The 17,572-nt window shown below is 44.1% G+C and overlaps 1 long non-coding RNA gene across 2 annotated transcripts in view; it reads right to left on the minus strand.

Annotated features, from left to right (window-relative positions):
• LOC137369812 (uncharacterized) overlaps nt 1–9,054 on the minus strand; it is a 119,644-nt gene extending 110,590 nt beyond the window's left edge. For both annotated transcript variants that reach the window (XR_010975016.1, XR_010975017.1), the window contains exons 1-2: nt 8,909–9,054; nt 546–714 (exon numbers count right to left, since the gene is read on the minus strand). This is a non-coding gene — a long non-coding RNA (uncharacterized lncRNA). The remainder of the gene's footprint in view (nt 1–545; nt 715–8,908) is intronic.
• Nucleotides 9,055–17,572: the final 8,518 nt, after the last annotated feature.

Here is a 17,572-nt window from a genome sequence, read left to right on the forward strand (position 1 = left end):
CTTTCTTCTCTGATACCTCTAGGACATTTGAGGAAATGTGTATGATGGTGCATCAGCTATGTGAAATGGAAATATTCTTGTTCTAAGGTTTATAAGATGTTACCAGAGATGGCCAGTCTGCATCAACCAGGGCAGGTTTTCTAATCTGATCATGAGTCACATATGGGATAGAGGACATGCAGCCTCATGTCTTTTCTTTCCAACATTATTTGAGATCATAACTAGCGGCCTATTTCTGCACTGGATGGCGATGAAGTTGTTGTTCTAGCCATAGTCTCAAAGGACCATCGGCATCTCTCTCCATTAGGGAGAGACAGTTGGTAATGTATAGCTTGAAGGGCACCACTCCTGAAGCATGGGGCAAGGCAAGGAGGCAGGCCTCCATGAACTACCACAGCCGATACGGGGATATGCTGTTGGTGTCTTTCTGCATCACACTCTAGCTGTCTGGCCAACTGACGCTATGAAATATTAAAACCTTGATCAACCGTGAGAATATATATTTTTAAATCTACAACTGTAGAAAAAAGAAAAGAAAAACTTACATTTGTATTGTGCTTTTCACGACCACCAGATGTCCCAAAATGCTTCACAGCCAATGAAGTATTTTTGAAGTGTAGTCACTGTTGTTGTAATGTAGGAAACTCAGCAGACACTTTGCACACAGCAAGCTCCCACGAACAGCAATGTGATAATGTCCAGATAATCTGTTTTCTGATGTTGATTGAGAGATAAATATTGGTCAGGACTCCGGGAATAGTTTCCCTGCTCTTTTTCGAAATAGCGCAATGGGATCTTTTACGTCCACCTGAGAGGGCAGTCGGGGCCTTAGTTTAATGCCTCACCCAAAAGACAGCACCTCCAACAGTGCGGCACTCCATCAGTACTGCGCTGGGGAGTCAACCTAGATTGTTGTGCTCAAGTCCTGGTGTAGGACTTCAACTCACGATCTCCTGATTTAGAGGTGAGGGTGCTACCAACTAAACCACAGCTGACACAGTTTAATTCAAAAGAAAGTATTTGCTGAATTTCACACTGAATTGTATCTTTTCTTTCCTCTATAAACTGCAACAAATGAACAAGTTGCTTAGTTCAGTTGGACTAAATATAATATCATTTGCACTATAGATAATGAATTTATAATGATGGAACAGAAGCAAATAATTAGGCTGACAATCTTGGCTCCCTTCTTTCAGCACTATTATACACACTGGATGCTATAGACATTTAGTGAATGACTTTTTCATGTAAACAGCCTTCATCTTGGATGCGTGGACTAAATTATAATGTTCATGGAGAACTGCTATGCTTATAAGACTTTTATTGTTTTGGAATTGTTTTTAAAGTATTGGTGGGAAATCAAGTAACCTTTTATGTACTTATTCTGTTTATCGATCCATGTTTTGCTTTGGTGTTATTTCTGTTAATAAAGCCTATTTCATAGCTTTCAGCCGATATTAGACATTTTGCACTTCAAGTCATGTTTCTGATCACAAGTGCTGGCTTACGTACAGAAACTCACTTTTGCATTCAGTACAAGTAGTAAGTGTTGGGAGAGAGAGAAATTGTAATAACATGGTTCTGAAATCTAACTGATTTTGGATTCTGAAAAAGAAAAGGTTCATTGATTGACTGGCTGTTCTCAATATCGCTGAAAACAATGTCAGATTACCTGCTTAGTTGTTAGCAGCTTTAAGTTCTGAACATAGGAACAAGAGTAGGTCATTTAGCCCCTCAAGCCCGTTCTGCCATTCAATGAGATCATAGCTGATCTGTGACCAAACACGATATACCTGCCTTTGCCCCATATCCCTTAATAATTTTGGTTAGCAAAAATCTTTCAATCTCAATTATAAATTTAACAATTGATCTAGCTTCAATTGTCAATTGTGGAATGGAGTTGCAAACTTCTCCCACCACTTGTGTGTCGAAGTGTTTCCTAATTTCACTCTCTAAAGTTCTGGCTCTAATCTTCAGACCCTAATCTTAGACTCCCCAGACAGCGGTAATAGTTTCTTTATATCTACCTATCTGTTCCCTTTAATATTGTCACAGTCTTGTTATTTTTTCTCCTCGGAAATATTGAGTGTGTCTTTAAGACTGTAAAAAAATCAGTGCACCTTTGAGACAGGAGGTTCCAGAAACTCAGTCTGCCAGTTGCATTCTGGTTGTCAAAGCAGCGTAGCAGGAGAGAGAATTCACGTGATTCAGTATTGCAGTTTGACTTTTTAAACTAGCTGGCAGAGACTGGTTTTAAGCAGAGAGAGTTCTGAGGTGATTTGAACTGAAGAAGCTGTGTTATTCCTCGCTCAAAATTCTACGAAGCTTCAAGCCAAATTAATTCCATAAGAAAATAAGAAAAGCTCTCCTTATCCAACAAATTATTGGTATTTGCTGTGTTCATCACTGAAGGGACAGTTTAATGCTACAACAGCCGGACTGCTGAATTCCTATCTTTGAAGGAGTTTTTTCCCCATCGAACCATTGTGACCTTTGACTGTTTCTACATTGGAAGACTCCATTCATCAGGAACGTAACTTGCAAAGACTTTTAAAAAATTTTATTCTCAATGGCCAGTTAATCTAAAACCGAACCACTGTTAATTTTGAGTTCATGTTTGCAAATGCAGGAGTTAAATTTTTAAATAAGAAGTTATAAGGTGTTTAGATATAGGTTTATCTTAGCAGTGTTGAAGAATTTTTAAAAAAATAACTAATTAATTTGTTGTTGTCTAAATATACCTGATTTGGTCCGCTTCATTTGGGGGATGCTAAAGTGTTCAATTTGGCTGCTTTTGGATTTGGAAATCTTAAAGAAATATGCTGTGACCTGTGGAACGAAGGGACTGAATTAAGAGTGCGTTGCCCCCACCACGGTCATAACAATATCCTAAAATATGTTGTGTATTTGATTCTTTATGCTGCCACCATATAGAGTCTAGTCAGGGAGGTTCTTAGACTGTACTGTTTAAACATTAATCTTTATTGCATAGTAACTATATACACTCCACACTAGCCTATGTGTCTCCTTCAAAAGCCATGCAGTAACTGTTCTCGGGTCTTTCCCTCTCTGACCTCATCATGGTGGGCAGTAATCCTTACATTTTCTCAAGATTAACGCTTTGATACCCTTATACTGCATTTCCCCTCAAGTCTTTATCCAAATATATATTTACATACATTCACTTTAAATTTACATGCTACCCCATCTCCCCCAAGTCTCTGACTTCATAGATTCAACCTATCAGGAGGCTTCACAAGCCTCTCTGATCTTGTTGTCGTCAGATGTGGAAGATTGGTAGTCTTTCTCTGATCTCTTGTTTCTTGACTTGGACTGCCGTAGTTGAGGTTTGTAGCATTCTCTGCTTTTTGAAATTTCCGTTCATCACCTGAGTCGTCCAAATGTGTGACCGATTGACGTCTTTGATGTAAAGGAATAAGATTCCTTCTATTTCTCCATATAGAACTTTCTTGAGGTGTTACTAGATAAGATCGTTGTTGATTCTTGTCTTTCTGTAGAATTACCTCTTCTGTATTTTGGTCTCAAACCCATATCTTTTGCCCTTGTGACAACTTTGTTAGGTTTCTTGTACGGTATCTGCTGTTATAATTATGGGTCTGTTTGTTTCGATGCGACTTTTCTTTGCCTTGTACTCTCTGATAATCCTTGCTTTGCAATCCTGGAAGTAATTTCTTGGGTAGAATTGGAAGTTGTGTTCAAAGTTTTCTTCCCGTTAAGAGCTCTGATGGTGCTAATCCACACAATAATGGAGTAGTTCTGTATGTCAGTCGTGCTAATTGGAAATCTTGATTTTTTTATCAACATAGCTTTAATGGTTCTGACTGCTCGCTCAGCTTTTCCATTTGATTATGGATACTTAGGAGAACTTGTTAAGGTGAACAAATCCAATTGTTCTGCAAAGTTCATGAAGTAATCAATTGCAAATTGTGGTCCATTACAAGATACTATCTGATCAGTTATACCATGTTTTGCGAAAACTTCTTGTAAAACTCTGATGACTGTCACAGTTGTTTTTTTTCATTCATTCATGGGATGTGGGCGTCACTGGCTTTGCCAGCATTTATTGCCCATCCCTAATTGCCCTTGAGAAGGTGGTGATGAGCTGCCTTCTTGAACCGCTGCAGTCCATGTGAGGTAGGTACACCCACAGTGCTGTTAGGAAGGGAGTTCCAGGATTTTGACCAGCAACAGTGAAGGAATGGAGATATAGTTCCAAGTCAGGATGGTGTGTGACTTGGACGGGAACTTGCAGGTGGCGGTGTTCCCATGCATCTGCTGCTCTTGTCCTTCGAGGTGGTAGAGGTCGCGGGTTTGGAAGATGCTGTCTAAGGAGCCTTGGTGCGTTGCTGCAGTGCATCTTGTAGATGGTACACACTGCTGCCACTGTGCGTCGGTGGTGGAGAGAGTGAATGTTTGTGCATGGTGTGCCAATCAAGTGGGCTGCTTTGTTCTGGATGGTGTTGAGCTTCTTGAGTGTTGTTGGAGCTGCACCCATCCAGGCAAGTGGAGAGTATTCCATCACACTCCTGACTTGTGCCTTGTAGATGGTGGACAGGCTTTGGGGAGTCAGGAAGTGAGTTACTCGCCTCAGGATTCCTAGCCTCTAACCTGCTCTTGTAGCCACGGTATTTATATGGCTACTCCAGTTCAGTTTCTTTTCAATGGTAACGCCCAGGATGTTGATAGTGGGAGATTCAGCGATGGTAATGCCATTGAATGTCAAGGGGAGATGGTTAGATTCTCTCTTGTTGGAGATGGTCATTGCCTGGCACTTGTGTGGCGCAAATGTTACTTGCCACTTATCAGCCCAAGCCTGGATATTGTCCAGGTCTTGCTGCATTTTCACACGGACTGCTTCAGTATTTGAGGAGTCGCGAATGGTGCTGAACATTGTACAATCATCAGCGAACATCACCACTTCTGACCTTATGATTGAAGGAAGGTCATTGATGAAGCAGCTGAAGATGGTTGGGCCGAGGACACTACCCTGAGGAACGCTTGCAGTGATGTCCTGGAGCTCAGATGTTAGACCTCCAACAACCACAACCATTTTCCTTTGCACTAGGTATGACTCCAACCAGCGGAGGGTTTTCCCCCTGATTCCCATTGACTCCAGTTTTGCTGGGGCTCCTTGATGCCACACTCGGTCAAATGCTGCCTTGATCTCAAGGGCAAGTCACCCTCACCTCCTGAGTTCAGCTCTTTTGTCCATGTTTGAACCAAGGCTGTAATGAGGTAAGGAGCTGAGTGGCCCTGGCGGAACCCAAACTGAGCATCACTGAGCAGGTTATTGCTAAGCAAGTGCTGCTTGATGGCACTGTTGATGACACCTTCCATCACTTTACTGATGATTGAGAGTAGACTGATGGGGCGGTAATTGTCCGGGTTGGACGTGTCCTGCGTTTTGTGTACAGAACATACCTGGGCAATTTTCCACATTGCAGGGTAGATGCCAGTGTTGTAGCTATACTGGAACAGCTGGTTAGGGGCGCGGCAAGTTCTGGAGCACAGCTCTTCAGTACTATTGCCGGAATATTGTCAGCACCCCTAGCCTTTGCAGTATCCAATGCCTTCAGTCGTTTCTTGATATCATGTGGAGTGAATCGAATTGGCTGAAGTCTGGCATCTGTAATGCTGGGGACTTCAGGAGGGGGCTGAGATGGATCATCAACCCGGCACTTCTGGCTGAAGATTGTTGCAAATGCTTCAGCCTTGTCTTTCGCACTGATGTGCTGGGCTCACCCATCATTGAGGATGGGGATATTTGTGGAGCCACCTCCTCCATTTAGTTGTTTAATTGTCCACCACCATTCATTGCTGGATGTGGCAGGACTGCAGAGCTTAGATCTGATCCATTGGTTATGGGATCACTTAGCTCTGTTTATTGCATGCTGCTTATGCAGTTTGGCATGCAAGTAGTCCTCTGTTGTAGCTTCACCAGTTTGACACCTCATTTTGAGGTATGCCTGGTGCTGCTCCTGGCATGCCCTCCTGCACTCTTTATTGAACTGGGGTCGATCTCCTGGCTTGATGGTAATGGTAGAGTGGGGGATATGCCGGGCCATGAGGTTACAGATTGTGGTTGAGTACAAATCTGCTGCTGCTGATGGCCCACAGCACCTCATGCATGCCCAGTTTTGCATTGCTAGATCTGTTCAAAATCTATCCCATTTAGCATGCTGGTAGTGCCACACAACATGATGGACGGTATCCTCAATGTGAAGGCAGGACTTCGTCTCCTCAAGGACTGTGCGGTGGGCACTCCTACCAATACAGTCATGGGCAGAAGCATTTGCAGCCGGCAGATTGGTGAGGACAAGGTTAAGTATGTTTTTCCCTCGTGTTGGTTCCCCCCCACCTGCCGCAGACCCAGTCCAGCAGCTATGTCCTTTAGTACTCAGCCAGTTCGGTCAGTGGTGGTGCTATCGAGCCGCTCTTGGTGATGGACATTGAAGTCCCCCACCCAGAGTACATTCTGTGCCCTTGCCACCCTCTGTGCTTCCTCCAAGTGGTGTTCAACATGGAGCTGAGGGAGGGCGGTAGGTGGTAGTCAGTAGGAGGTTACCTTGCCCATGTTTGACCTGATGCCATGAGACTTCATGGGGTCCGGAGTCGATTTTGAGGACTCCCAGGGCATCTCCCTCCCTACTGTATACCACTATGCCGCCACCTCTGGTGGGTCTGTCCTGCCGGTGGGACAGGACATACCCGGGGATGGTGATGGTAGTGTCTGGGACATTGTCTGTCAGGTATGATTCTGTGAGAATGACTATGTCAGGCTGTTGCTTGACTAGTCTGTGGGACAGCTCTCCCAACTTTGACATAAGCCCCCAGATGTTAGTATGGAGGACTTCGCAGGGTCGACAGGGCTGGGTTTGCCGTTGTCATTTCCGATGCCGAGGTCAATGCCGGGTGGTCCGTCCCGTTTCATTCCTTTTTATTGACTTCGTAACGGTTAGGTACAACTGAGTGGCTTGCTAGGCCATTTCAGAGGGCATGTAAGAGTTAACCACATTGCTGTGGGTCTGGAGTCACATGTAGGCCAGACCAGGTCAGGATAGCAGATTTCTTTCCCTGAAGGACATTAGTGAACCAGATGGGTTTTTTGTTGTTGTGTGTATCCGCTTAATTTCGATCCATCTTGATAGGTAATCAACTATAATTAGATAGGATCTTCCCTCAAAGAAGAATAAATCCATCGCCAACTGTTCCCACGGTCCAGTTGGGAATTGGGTCGAAATTAATGGTTCTCTTTGAGCTTGTCTGTGCACCTAATAATTTTGTTAGACTTGCTTCTTCTCAGGTTCTCTGTCCATATCGCTCTCCTGTAGGAATTTGCTGCATTTCTCTTTCTCTCTCTTGTCATCTTTGAGCGGCATGGTGGCTGTGCTGTGTTGTGTGGGTTGTCTCCACATTGTGTCGGCTCTCTGGCAGAATCCAGACTCTCTGCAGTGCTCACGTCAGCTTGGGGACTCTCCCTATGTCCTGGCTCCTGGATTCTTCTTGTTTATCTGCTTCAACTTTCTTTATAAATGAAGGTAAATACAAGCTCTCCTACTTAAGAGTGAGAACTCTTGATTGCTTAGGACATAGTGTTTCTAATATCTGCTTTCCTTTATATTAAAGCGTCACTTGTAACTTCCCTTTTACTTCAAGGATAACACTGCCTGGGCCACATAACCGAGTTTCTGTTGGTTGCAGAACGTGTGTGGAAAGCCATGGTTCTTTAGCTGACAGGACCGACACTCTTGCTCCAGTGCCGAGTCTGAAATTAGTCATATGTCTGTTGACTAAAATGTTTCGGGTCATTGATCTCGCCCAGAAAATATTTTGACTGGTCTGCTGCAAGAAGTTGCTTAACTTTATTTGCCTCCCTATTCTTAACTAGTTTTCCTTTAGAGCTTGAGGTAGTCGAGATTTTATTTTGGCACATCTTACTGAAATGCCCTATTTTTCTGCAATAAAAGCATTCTGTTCTGTTGGTCGGCCATAGTGCGCACCTGTGGGAAGTTTTTGCACCACATCGCTGGGAGGCTGAAAAGGTGTGTTTTGCTCCAGCCCTCCCAGTGTACCTTTCTTCCTGGTGCCTCTTGTTCAGACCTATACCAAGATCTTTTCTCATGTTGTATGATTAATCAGTTATTGCTGCACCAGTTGAAGTAGGAATCACAAGTGTTTAAGACTTCGCCAAATGTATCTGATTTTTCATCAGTATGTTGTCTTACTATTATATCATCAGCTACAGCACTAATTAAATATAATAATGTACGCACTTGCTCTGTTTCGGACTTGCTGTCTAACTTCAATGCAATTTTATACCTGAAGAACCTTTTCTTCCATAGTTCCCAATTTGAAGTCTGATAGGATCCCTCATGACTTTTGAAACTATCTGGCACTCCCAAATTTTGGTCAACTTTTAACATTTTTAAAGACTTTTCAGATGGGTCCCCTTTAAGAAACTTCTTTTTTCAGGATAGTTTGCATTGATGGAGTGTAACAGATGCTTGACAGTGTTCCTTGTTTGCATTTTTTTCTCTCAGCATTTCACTTTATTTGTTGACACAGTTGTTCGATAGGCAGTTCAAGGGTTTTCCCCTTTGCTTTTTTTTTTAGCTAGAGTTTACTTATCTTGTTCACGCTTGACTGCTTTCATAATTTTTTCCTCCTCACAGCCTGGCTGCATTAATGGTTAATGCTACTGTGTTCCGGGGTTTCTGCACTTTTTTTTCTCTTCACTATTGGACGTTTTTGTCCGTTTGTGTGTTTTTCAGGGTTTTCCCCTTTCTTTTCCCTCACTCACATGGAGCCATTAGAAAATTATTTTTTTAAGCTCATCAAAGGCTTTTTTTTAAACTGGGATTTCTCAATCGTCGGCACAATGACTTACCCGAGTGGTTGTTTTTCAACCACAATTCCATTCTATGGAGGTTTTCTCAACCTTTTAAGGTATGTGGTTTTTCTCTTCAGCTACTTGTTTTAAAGTTTGTTCTCCTCTGGGCATAGGACTTCGATCCCTGCACTGCTCACCATATTATATGCTGCCACCATGCAGAGTCTAGCCAGACTGTAATGTTTAAACATTAATCTTTATTGCATAGTAACTATATGCACTCCACACTAGCTTGTGTGTCTCCTTCCAAAGCCACACTGTAACTGTTCTCGAGTCTCTCCCACATGATCTCTTACCTCATCATGGTGGGCAGTAATCTTTACATTCTCTTGAGGTTAACCTTTTGATACCTTTATACTACAAAATTTAAAGTTGTATTAGGAGTTAAAGCTAGAACTATTCACAACCTGTTACACTAGGAACAGGAGTAGACTATTCAGCCCTTTGAACCTATACTATCATTCAATTAGATCTTGATTCATCTGTATCTTAACTCTATTTACTCGCCTTGGTTTGATAACCCTTAATACTCCTGCTTAATAGAAATCTATCAAACTCAGTTCTGAAATCTTCAATTGACCCCCAGCCTCAACAGCTTTTTGGGGAGATGATTCCAGATTTCCACTACAGTTTTGTGTGAAGAAGTGTCATAGAGTCATACAGCACTGAAACAGGCCCTTCGGTCCACGGAGTCTGTGCAGACCATCAACCACCCATTTATACTAATCCTACATTAATCTCATATTCCCTACCACATCCCCACCTTCCCTCAATTCTCCTACCACCTACCTACACTAGGGGCAATTTACAATGGCTAATTTACCTATCAACCTGCAAGTTTTTGGCTGTGGGAGGAAACCAGAGCACCCAGCGGAAACCCATGCAGTCACAGGGAGAACTTGCAAACTCCGCACAGGCAGTACCCAGAACTGAACCCAGGTCGCTGGAGCTATGCAGATGCAGTGCTAACCACTGCACCACCCTGAAGTACTTCCTAACATCACCCTGAATGGCCTAGCTCTAATTTTAAGTTTGTTCTGGTGTCCCTTACCATCGGAATAATTTCTCTCTGCCTAGCCTATCAAATTCTTTAATCATCTTAAGCACCTTACCACTGTTGCTACAATATCAATTAGCAGTTACCCAGCACTAAGAATACAAACCCACTATCCAAAATGCCTTTGTATCTTTCAAACATGTGCATTTACTTTGTTGATTCAGCAATATAGAACTAAGAGGAAGATTAATTCAGTTCCAAGGAACTCAGGATGCATTTAACAACAGCTGAAACAATGTAAAGATAATATGCCAGCTGTTTCTTGCTCTACCAGATGTCTGCAGGGATTCACCTATACAATTGTACACCTGGCAGATCAGTGCAACCTACCAGCCATAATTCATGTGTATTATCTCTGATTAGACACTGAGATTTAAATTAAAGCCATTGAGGCAATGTATGCATTCCCCAGCTCAATGTACCACTTTGTCATCTTCACATGATGGAACAAAATACTGATACAGTGACAGGCTTCCTACTGGAGACACCAACCTGAAATGAGCTTTTTCATCATTGCATAAATAGCTCATGCATTTTCAATGATAACTCTGGAGCAGCAAACATTTGCCACTAATAAATATGTTGTTCCTACAAGCTGGAAGTGTTTTTGGCATGATGTTCCTAACCTAGTTCCATGCATTCAATGGCAAGTGATCAAAAGCAATGCAGCTGCTGGATTGACATCCAGGGAGAAGACTCGGAGGGCGGAGTTCCGGACCGGTCAGTATAAAAAACTTACCTCGGGGGTTCGCGGCCTACATCCCGGGAGAAGACTCGGAGGGCGGAGTTCCGGACCAGTAAGTACAAAAAACTTACCTCGGGGATTCACGGCCTACATCCAGGGAGAAGACTCGGAGGGCGGCGTTCCGGACCAGTAAGTACAAAAAACTTACCTCGAGGATTCGCGGCCTACATCCAGGGAGAAGACTCGGAAGGCGGAGTTCCGGACCGGTCAGTATAAAAACCTTACCTCGAGGATTCGCGGCCTACATCCAGGGAGAAGACTCGGAAGGTGGAGTTCCGGACCGGTCAGTATAAAAACCTTACCTCGGGGATTCGCAGCCTACATGCAGGGAGAAGACTCGAAGGGCGGAGTTCCGGACTGGTCAGTATAAAAAACTTACTTCGGGGATTCGTAGCCGACATCCAGGGAGAAGATTCGGAGGGCGGAGTTCCGGACCAGTAAGTATAAAAAATTTACCTCAGGGATTCATGGCCTACATCCAGGGAGAAGACACGGAGGGCGGAGTTCTGGACTGGTCAGTATAAAAAACTTACTTCGGGGATTCGTGGCCGACATCCAGGGAGAAGATTCGGAGGGCGGAGTTCCGGACCAGTAAGTATAAAAAACTTACCTCGGGGATTCGCGGCCTACATCCAGGGAGAAGACTCCAAGGGCGGAGTTCCGGACCAGTAAGTATAAAACACTTACTTCTGGTAAAAAAAACTGAAAAAGAAACAAAAAAAAACTGAAAAAGTGACATCACAGGAAAGCTGTGACCTGATTGGCTGGTAGGGAATCTGGACTGAATTGGAAAATAAAACATTGATAAAAATTGATTAAAATCCTAATTAACTAATTAATTAATAAGTAGAGTAACTAAACCAGAGGGAGGAGATTACTGTATTTAGTTAGCATTTAATATTTATAGTAGAAATCTGGCACGAGGAACCAAATAGTTAATTGTGACATAATTTAGTAAGGATTTAATAAGTATTTATTTATTTGAAATTAATTTATTAATTAGTGCTAGAAATGTCAGTTAGAGGGGTGAAGTGCTTCACCTGCGAGATGTGGGAGGTCCGTGACGCTTCCAGCGTTCCGGACGACTACATCTGCAGGAAGTGTACCCTGTTGCAGCTCCTCACAGGCCGCATGGATCGGTTGGAGCAGCAACTGGATGCACTTAGGAGCATGCAGGTGGCAGAGAGCGTCATAGACAGGAGTTTCAGAGAAGTGGTTACACCCAAGGTGCAGGCAGATAGATGGGTGACCGCTAGAAGGGGCAGGCAGTCAGTGCAGGAATCCCCTGTGGCTATCCCCCTCTCTAACAAGTATACCGTTTTGGATACTGTTGGGGGGGATGGCCTATCAGGGGACAACAGCAGCAGCAGCCAGAGCAGTGGCACCACGGCTGGCACTGTTGTTCAGCAGGGAGGGACAAAGCGCAGAAGAGCAATAGTTACAGGCAAATCCTTAGTCAGGGGCACAGATAGGTGCTTCTGTGGACGTGAAAGAGACTCCAGGATGGTTTGTTGCCTCCCTGGTGCCAGGCTCAAGGATGTCTCTGAACGGACGGGGCGGCATTCTGAAGGGGGAGGGTGAACAGCCAGAGGTTGTGGTACACATCGGTACCAACGACATAGGCAGGAAGAGTGACGAGGTCCTGCAGGGGGAGTTTAGGGAGTTAGGTAGAAAGTTAAAAGACAGGACATCTAGGGTTGTAATCTCGGGATTACTCCCTGTGCCACGTGCCAGTGAGGCTAGAAATAGGAAGATAGTGCAGCTAAACACGTGGCTGAACAGCTGGTGTAGGAGGGAGGGTTTCAGATATCAGGATCATTGGGATATCTTCAGGGATAGATGGGACCTGTACAAGAAGGACGGGTTGTATCTAAACTGGAGGGGCACAAATATCCTGGCTGCGAGGTTTGCTAGTGTCACTCAGGAGGGTTTAAACTAGTGTGGCAAAGGGGTGTGAACCAGAGCAGTAGGACAGCAGGTGAAACAACTGAGGGGGAAATGAGTAAATAAGGCCAGTAAGACTAAGAGGAAGAGCAGGCAGGGAGATATTGCTGAGCACAGCGGGACTGGTGGTCTGAAGTGCATTTGTTTCAATGCAAGAAGTATAACAGGTAAGGCAGATGAACTTAGAGCTTGGATTAGTACTTGGAACTATGTTGTTGCTTTTACAGAGACTTGGTTGAGGGAAGGACAGGATTGGCAGCTAAGTGTTCCGGGATTTAGATGTTTCAGGCGGGATAGAGGGGGATGTAAAAGGGGTGGGAGAGTTGCATTACTGGTTAAGGAGAATATCACAGCTGTACTGCGGGAGGACACCTCGGAGGGTTCATGCAGCGAAGCAATATGGGTGGAGCTCAGGAATAGGAAGGGTGCAGTCACGATGTTGGAGGTTTACGACAGGCCTCCCAACAGCCAGTGGGAGGTAGAGGAGCAGATATGTAGACGGATTTTAGAAAGATGTAAAGGTAACAGGGTTGTAGTGGTGGGTGATTTTAACTTCCCCTATATTAACTGGGACTCACTTAGTGCTAGGGGCTTGGATGGGGCAGAATTTGTAAGGAGCATCCAGGAGAGCTTCTTGAAACAATATATAGATAGTCCAACTAGGGAAGGGGCCGTACTGGACCTGGTATTGGGGAATGAGCCCGGCCAAGTGGTTGAAGTCTCAGTAGGGGAGCATTTCGGGAACAGTGACCATAATTCCATAAGTTTTAAGATACTTGTGGATAAGGATAAGAGTAGTCCTCGGGTGAAGGTGCTAAACTGGGGGAAGGCTAATTCTAACAATATTAGGCAGGAGCTGAAGAATTTAGATTGGGGGCAGCTGTTTGAGGGTAAATCAACATCTGACATGTGGGAATCTTTCAAACATCAGTTGATTAGAATCCAGGACCGGCATGTTCCTGTGAGGAAAAAGGATAAGTTTGGCAAGTTTCGGGAACCTTGGATAATGAGGGATATTGTGAGCTCAGTCAAAAAGAAAAAGGAAGCATTCGTAAGGGCTCGAAGGCTGGGAACGGATGAAGCCCTTGAGGAATATAAAGAAAGTAGGAAGGAACTTAAGCAAAGAGTCAGGAGGGCTAAAAGGGGTCATGAAAAGTCATTGGCAAACTGGATTAAGGAGAATCCCAAGGCTTTTTATACGTATATAAAGAGCAAGAGGGTAACCAGGGAAAGGGTTGGCCCACTCAAGGACAGAGAAGGGAATCTATGTGTGGAGCCAGAGGAAATGGGTGAGGTACTAAATGAGTACTTTGCATCAGTATTGACCAAAGAGAAAGAGTTGGTGGATGATGAGTCCAGGACAGGGAGTGTAGACAGTATGTGTCATGTTGTTATCAAAAAGGAGGAGGTGTTGGGCGTCTTGCAAAGCATTAAGGTAGATAAGTCCCCAGGGCCTGATGGGATCCACCCCAGAATACTGAGGGAGGCAAGGGAAGAAATTGCTGGGGCCTTGACAGAAATCTTTGCATCCTCATTGGCGACAGGTGAGGTCCCAGAGGACTGGAGAATAGCCAGTGTTGTTCCTTTGTTTAAGAAGGGTAGCAAGGATAATCCAGGAAATTATAGGCCTTACGTCAGTGGTAGGGAAATTATTACAGAGGATTCTTCGGGACAGGATTTACTCTCATTTGGAAACAGATGAACTTATTATCGAGACGTAGCATTGTTTTGTGAAGGGGAGGTCGTGTCTCACTAATTTGATTGAGGTTTTTGGGGAAGTGACGAAGATGATTGATGAAGAAAGGGCAGTGGATGTTATCTATATGGACTTCAGTAAAGCCTTTGACAAGGTCCCTCATGGCAGACTGGTACAAAAGGTGAAGTCACATGGGATCAGAGGTGAGCTGGCAAGATGGATACAGAACTGGCTCGGTCATAGAAGACAGAGGGTAGCAGTGGAAGGGTGCTTTTCAGAATGGAGGGATGTGACTAGTGGTGTTCCGTAGGGATCAGTGCTGGGACCTTTGCTGTTTGTAGTATATATAAATGATTTCGAGGAAAATGTAGCTGGTCTGATTCGTAAGTTTGCGGACGACACAAAGGTTGGTGGAGTTGCGGATAGTGATGAGGATTGTCAGAGGATACAGCAGGATATAGATCGGTCGGAGACTTGGGCGGAGAAATGGCAGATGGAGTTTAATCCGGACAAATGTGAGGTAATGCATTTTGGAAGGTCTAATGCAGGTGGGAAGTATACAGTAAATGGCAGAACCCTTAGGAGTATTGACAGGCAGAGAGATCTGGGCGTACAGGTCCACAGGTCACTGAAAGTGGCAACGCAGGTGGATAAGGCAGTGAAGAAGGCATACAGCATGCTTGCCTTCATCGGTCGGGGCATGGAGTATAAAAATTAGCAAGTCATGCTGCAGCTGTACAGAACTTTAGTTCGGCCACACTTGCAATTCTGGTCGCCACACTACCAGAAGGACATGGAGGCTTTGGAGGGGGTACAGAAGAGGTTTACCAATATGTTGCCTGGTCTGGAGGGCATTAGGTATGAGGAGAGGTTGGATAAACGCGGATTGTTTTCACTGGAACGACGGAGGTGGAGTGGCGACATGATAGAGGTTTAGAAAGTTATGAGTGGCATGGACAGAGTGGATAGTCAGAAGCTTTTTCCCAGGGTGGAAGAGTCAGTTACTAGGGGACCTAGGTTTAAGGTGCGAGGGGCAAAGTTCAGAGGGGATGTGCGAGGCAAGTTCTTTACACAGAGGGTGGTGAGTGCCTGGAACTTGCTGCCAGGGGAGGTGGTGGAAGCAGGTGCAATAATGACGTTTAAGAAGCACCTTGACAAATACATGAATAGGATGGGAATAGAGGGATATGGTCCCCGGATGAGCAAAAGGTTTTAGTTTAGACAGGCATCAAGATTGGCGCAGGCTTGGAGGGCCGAATGGCCTGTTCCTGTGCTGTACTGTTCTTTGTTCTTTGTTCAATGAATGTTGCTCATGTGCATCCAGTGCAGCCTTACTGAGTCTTGTTCTTTCACTTTGAATTGGTAAATAATGAAAGTGGGGAAAAGAAAGAACAGGGAAGGAAGCATTTTTTGCAGAGTGATGAGACCACAAGGACAGCAAATGAAGGAGACATGTGGGGGAAAAAAGAATGGAAACTCAACGAAGTTAACTAAGTAAATGGGAGAGAAAATAAAAACATACGAGAAAGGAGAGGCAAGAAAAACAGGATAGAAAAAAAGAAAGTGAAAGGAAGAAACTAAGAGAGCAAGGGACACAACGAGTGTCACGATACATAAATCATCCATTGGAAGCTCTGCATTTCATTTGAATCATTCTACAATCTCACTTTTGACTGATTCGGTTTCACTTGCTTCAAAGTCAAAAAATATCCCATTCTTCAGTACTGTTATCCATCAATAAGCTATTCATAAAACTAAGTTTTTAAAAATTCATTCATGGGATGTGGGCATTGCTGGCCAGGCCAGCATTTATTGCCCATCCCTAATTGCCCTTGAGAATGTGGTGGTGAGCTGCCTTCTTGAACCCCTGCAGTCCATGTGGAGTTGGTACACCCACAGTGCTGTTAGGAAGGGAGTTCCAGGATTTTGACCCAGCGACAGTGAAGGAACGGCGATATAGTTCCAAGTCAGAATGGGGTGTGACTTGGAGGGGAACTTGCAGGTGGTGGTATTCCCATGTATTTGCTGCCCTTATCCTTCTAGTTGGTGGAGGTCGCTGGTTTGGAAGGTGCTGTCTAAGGAGCCTTGGTGCATTGCTGCAGCGCATCTTGTAGATGGTACACGGTGCTGCAACTGTGTGTTGGTGGTGGAGGGAGTGAATGTTTGTAGATGGGGTGCCAATCAAGCGGGCTGCTTTGTCCTGGATGGTGTCGAGCTTCTTGAGTGTTGTTGGAGCTGCACCCATTCAGGCAAGTGGAGAGTATTCCATCACACTCCTGAGTTGTGCCTTGCAGATGGGGACAGGCTTTGGGGAGTCAAGAGGTGAGTTACTCGCCTCAGGATTTGTAGCCTCTGACCTGCTCTTTTAGCCATGGTATTTATATGGCTACTCCAGTTCAGTTTCTGGTCAATGGTAGCCCCTAGGATGTTGATAGTGGGGGATTCAGCGATGGTAATGCTGTTGAATGTCAAGGGGAGATGGTTAGATTTACTCTTGTTGGAGATGGTCATTGCCTGGCACTTGTGTGGCGTGAATGTTACTTGCCACTTATCAGCCCAAGCCTGGATATTGTCCAGGTCTTGCTGCATTTCTGCACGGAATGCTTCAGTATCTGAGGAGTCACGAATGGTGCTGAACATTGTAGCTTATGAATCTTTAAATTGCATTGAGATGTGCAAGACCAGTGCTAATGGACCACTATTCACGGTACAATGAAACTGAGCAGCCTTAAATAAAGTACATTACTTAAGTAAACAGATATATGCAAATACTAAAAGTAAATAAGAAATGGTGTTCTGAAGGTTACAGAATTGACAGTGCTGAGCATCATACCCACATACCATGTTGTACATTTTTGTGTATAAAAAAGCTAAGAAATTGTGAAATCTCTCTCACAGACATGAGTGAGAGACATGATATCAGCTCTGTTCTTTGTTTGGCAATGGTCTTTTTTTAAGCAAGATTACAATATTGCACAACTGGAGCATTTATTTTGTAAATGAAGGATATTTGGCAGCAGTGTATTGAATATGGATTCATTAGATAAATTAGGCTCATTACATTACTTTTATATGTCTCAGGCACAAATGAGCTTGTCATCCCACAGATGAACAAAGCAACGTCTATATACTGCAGTTTGCTCTCAAGTTTTTTTTTAACCACCAACCTTGTGGAACCACTGATACTGATTTGAGTTTTCTTTATTTTGTGGTGTATTT

This window comes from Heterodontus francisci, chromosome 5 (genome assembly GCF_036365525.1).
Source record: "Heterodontus francisci isolate sHetFra1 chromosome 5, sHetFra1.hap1, whole genome shotgun sequence".
Taxonomy (NCBI): Eukaryota; Metazoa; Chordata; class Chondrichthyes; order Heterodontiformes; family Heterodontidae; genus Heterodontus; species Heterodontus francisci.